The sequence below is a fragment of the Rhinopithecus bieti genome, unplaced genomic scaffold (assembly GCF_001698545.2).
Source record: "Rhinopithecus bieti isolate Rb0 unplaced genomic scaffold, ASM169854v2 scaffold_15643, whole genome shotgun sequence".
Classification (NCBI taxonomy): Eukaryota; Metazoa; Chordata; class Mammalia; order Primates; family Cercopithecidae; genus Rhinopithecus; species Rhinopithecus bieti.
In genome coordinates, this window is record NW_016808215.1 from 926971 (window position 1) to 931596 (window position 4626).

Sequence of the window (4626 nt, forward strand, 5' to 3'; positions counted from 1 at the left end):
TCATTTTCCAATAGGCTAGCTTGGGTTTGTTCTCACAGAGGTATAAACTTACAAGTGGCCAGATGTGGTGGCTCACTCCAGTAATACCAGCACTTTAGGCAGCCAAGACCAGAGGATCGGTTGAGTCCAGGAGTTCCAGACTAGCCTGGGCAACATAGTAAGACCTGATCTCTACAAAAAATTTAAAAATTAGCCAGTGTGATGGTGTGTGCCTGTAGTCCCAGCTACTTGAGAGGCTGAGATGGGAAGATTGCTTGAGCCAGGGAGCTTGAGCTTGAAGTGGGCTATGATGGTGCCACCACACTCCAGCCTGACCAACAGAGTAAGACCCTGCCCCCGCCCCATCCCAAAACAAAATCTCCACAAAAGTACAAGTGGAAATATGCAGACAATTTGCATTCCTCTCAGTGGAGGCCCAGGCTTGAAACTGGCACGCCATCACTCCAACCTAATTCTGTTGGTAAAAGTAAGTCACATGATGTTCTGTGGTAAGCAGGTCTATGCAAACCTACCCCAAAGGCCCAGGGAGCTGAGAGTCCCATACATCCAGTTTCTCAGGAAGAAACATTTCACAGGGATTTACAAACATAAGCAATGTCTCAGGTGGCCATGAGATGGTGGATCCCTGCACCAGCCCTACAGAAATTATCCTTTTATATAGCAAGCTTTTAGGCTAAAACATGTGTAGCTGGTCATGTCTCAGATGTTCTTGCTGAAACATGTGACCCCTGGGGAGGTTGGATGAGCATCTTTTTGAGGGGTTGTCTCTGCTATAGGCATTGTTTAAAGAGTTTGTTGCAGAGCACCTTGGTACGTGGAGGTCAGGCACTTGGTTTCTTTTTTTTTTTTTTTTTTGAGACGGAGTCTCGCTCTGTCATCCGGGCTGGAGTGCAGTGGCCGGATCTAAGCTCACTGCAAGCTCCGCCTCCCGGGTTGACGCCATTCTCCTGCCTCAGCCTCCCGAGTAGCTGGGACTACAGGCGCCCGCCACCTCGCCCGGCTAGTTTTTTGTATTTTTTAGTAGAGATGGGGTTTCACAGTGTTAGCCAGGATGGTCTCGATCTCCTGACCTCGTGATCCACCTGTCTCGGCCTCCCAAAGTGCTGGGATTACAGGCTTGAGCCACCGCGCCTGGCCCAGGCACTTGGTTTCTCAAGTGGCCTACTTGGCCCTCTTCCAAGTGCACTTTCCTTTCCTTACTGTTATAAAGCTTTTTTTCTTTTTTTTTTTTTTGACTTAGTTTCGCTCTTGTTGCCCAGGTTGGAGTGCAATGGTGTGGTCTCGGCTGCAACCTCCACCTCCTAGGTTCAAACAATTCTCCTGCCTCAACCTCTGGAGTAGCTGGGATTACAGGAGCCCGCCACCATGCCTGGCTAATTTTTTTTTGTATTTTTAGTAGAGACAGGGTTTCACCATGTTGGCCAGGCTGGTCTCAAACTCCAGACCTCATGATCCTCCTGCCTTGGCCTCCCAGTGTTGAGATTACAGGCCTGAGTCACCGCACCTGGCCTGTTCTAAAGCTTTTTAATAAGCTTCCAACCTTGCTCTGAAACTTGCTTTGGTCTCTTTTTCTGCCTTATGCCCTTCAGTTGAATTCTTTCTTCTGAGGAGGCAAAAATTGAGGTTGCTGCGGACCTGTCCGGATTTGCGGCAGGTAACTCAGACATTTTCCACTGGTAACATATTTGATGCCACGTGACTCGGATGGAAGGGATGTCTATGCCTCGCCTTCTTCCCTTGCATGCATCCAACCCCCCTGCATGGTTTTTCTTCTCTCTCTCCCTTTTTCTTTCCTGCTTACTAACCAACCCTCAGAACAATTCCTTTTGGTCATAAGTTACTCTGCTCCCCCGTGGCTCACCAGGTGGGAAGGACCTCAGGGTCCACACTGAGCAGGTTGGAGGCACTAAGTCTTGCAAGAGAGGTGAGACTAAGGTCTAAAAAGTGTGCAACGTCTGGGGTTTCCTCTGCTTTTCAACTAAAATCGGCTCTTTTCCTAAAACCTGCACTGCTCTTACTCCTGTTTTCTCTGTGTGTGTTCTGAAACAGCTTTGCACACCCGCTGGACTGTCCACCTTGGGGCCAAGTCTGCCTCTTGGCTTACACTTTGCATGCAAATCAAAACAAAACAAGAAAAGAAAGAAAGAAAAAAGAGCACCTTGTTATGTGGGGGTCAAACATCAATCATCGTGGCGGTTTTGCTTCAAGATGGCGTCACTCTTGCCGTGCAACAGGCTGCTTTCCCATACATGGCCAAGCCCAGAGTCCTCTTCATCAGCTCAACGTTCTTGGGCTCTGCTTCCAGGTAGGAGAGTCAGAGGCCATTTAGGGAAGGACCTCAGGGAGCTCCCTTGTATGGCTTCCTTAAAGGACACTCCCAGGTTCAGGATGCACAGGGTTTTGGCAGCAGGGGCCGGGGTGGATTTGGCAGGGCGGGGAGTAGGGGGTGTAGGGAGTGGGGAGAACGGAAATGAAGTAGGAGAGAGTAGCCAAGCAAAGAAGCTCTTGTGTCTGCATTTGTCATTTGGGTGTGGTTGTGTAGAGGAAGTTGGCAGGAAGCTTTGAAGGCATTCACATTTGCTGGTTGATGAGAAGTGAATGCTTTGACATTATTTGCTCTTAGTCATTTTATTATTTGCTCTTAGTCACTGCATTATCAGTTTTGGGTTTTTAAAAAATATATATATATGTATGTATGTATCTTTTCATTATATGTTTATGTTTTCTTAATTTTAATCTTAATCTTTTCTAATCTTAAAGTGAAGATTTGCCTTTAGCTCCATTAAGCATTGATTTGTAAATAAAGGTGTAGATAATGAGGGTTTCATGCATCCCAAGACCTTTGGAGCTCATTTCAAAATCTTTCCTCATGTGCACCTCATAGACCTGGATTCCATCCTGGTTCCATGTACCTGATTTGCAGAAGCCACTTAATTGTCACGATAGCTCTATGAAGCCAGACTGTGATTATTGCCATTTTATAAGCCAGGGAAATTTAGTGGTTTGTACAAATCAGTTTCCCAGGATTTTGGCTACTTGTAAAAAATAACCAGACCCAGATGGTTCCAGATGATTTCCCTCAGCACTGATGATTTCCCTGAGTAGAATGAGCTGGCTGGGCTGTCACCGGCAGATTAGAGACAGCTGTCTTGGCATGAGGGCCTGAGCCAGGGATCACAGCGGAGTCTCATCTCTCTAGCATCACAGCAGAGGGCTGGTCTGGTCTGCAGCTGTCATTCTTACTGTTACTGTGGGTGTGGATGTTTCCTGCTTCCTGGTCTCCTGGAGTAACCTCCCTACCCTCAGGGCTCTCAGGCTTGGAGTGCCTCATATCTGTAATAGCAATGATGCTTTTATACTTGGTGAACCCCAATACATAGATAGACGGATATATAACTCAAACTGTCGGACAAGCATCTTTCAACCTTCTCTCTGAGTCATCATTAAGGACCTTTGGGTTTTTTCCCCTGTAGAGGCAGCATTTGAGAGATTTACTGTCCCTGAGGATGCATTTGGAATGTTGATTAATTGCCCAGGCTGGAGTGCACTGGTACGATCATGGCTCACTGCAGCCTTGACCTGCTGGGCTCAAGTGATCCTCCTGCCTCAGCCTCCTAAGTAGCTAAGACTACAGGCATGCACCATCATGCCCGGCTAATTTTTAAAATTATTTTTATTTTATTTATTAGAAAAAACAGAAATGGGGTCTCACTGTGTTACCCAGGCTGGTCTTGAACTCCTAGGCTCAAGCAATCCTCCTGCCTTGGCCTCCCAAAATGCTGGGATTACAGGCATGAGCCACCATGCCTGGCTAAGTTTTAAATTTTTTTCTAGAGATGGGGGTCTCACTATGTTGCCCTGGTTGGTGTTGAAATCCTGGGCTCAAGCAATCCTGCTGCTTTGGCCTCCCAAAGTGCTGGAATTACAGGCATGAGCTACCATGCCCAGCCCTAATAAGCATTTATTGATTTATCTATTGATGTCGACCGGGACTGCTGTAGTCATCTGGAAGTTCAATTAGGGCTGGAGGATCTGCTTCTAAGATGGCTCCTTCACCTGACTGGCAGGCTGCGCCTGCTGTTGAAAGAAGCCTTCAGTTCCTCAGCCTCACTGGCCTTTCTGAAGGCTGCTTGTAGGGTCCAACCCTACGGGGCTTAGTGGGTGTTCTCCCTGTGTGCGGAGAGGAGAGATTATAATAAATAAAGACACAACACAAAGAGCTAAAGAGAAAACAGCTGGGCGCCGGGGACCACTACCATCAAGATGCGGAGACGGGTAGTGGCCGCGAACGGCTGGGTGCGCCGATAATTATTTCCTACAAGACAAGGGGGCAGGGTAAGGAGTGTGAATCTTCTAAGTGATTGACAAGGTGAAGAAGTCATGTAATCATTGGACAGTGGGCCCTTTCCTCTTAGGTAGCCGAAGGGGTGGGGGAGAGAGAGAGAGAGAGAGAGAGAGAGAGAAGAGAGAGAGAGAGAGAGAGAGAGAGAAGCCTTCAATCCTTTCCCCAGGGATCAAAACTACAGACAGAAGTGAGGCTTTCTCCCAGAATGCCACATGTAGTGGCCATTAAAATGTACTACTGGGATCTCCTGCTGCAGGAAGCATAGTTGACTGATAGCTCCA

At 47.6% G+C, this 4626-nt stretch overlaps 1 long non-coding RNA gene across 1 annotated transcript in view; it reads left to right on the plus strand.

Moving 5' to 3' along the window:
• The first annotated feature begins 1460 nt into the window (after positions 1 to 1460).
• Positions 1461 to 4626, plus strand: part of LOC108538065 (uncharacterized) — a 24591-nt gene continuing 21425 nt past the window's right edge. Inside the window, exon 1 of the long non-coding RNA XR_001887990.1 lies at positions 1461 to 2305. This is a non-coding gene — a long non-coding RNA (uncharacterized LOC108538065). The remainder of the gene's footprint in view (positions 2306 to 4626) is intronic.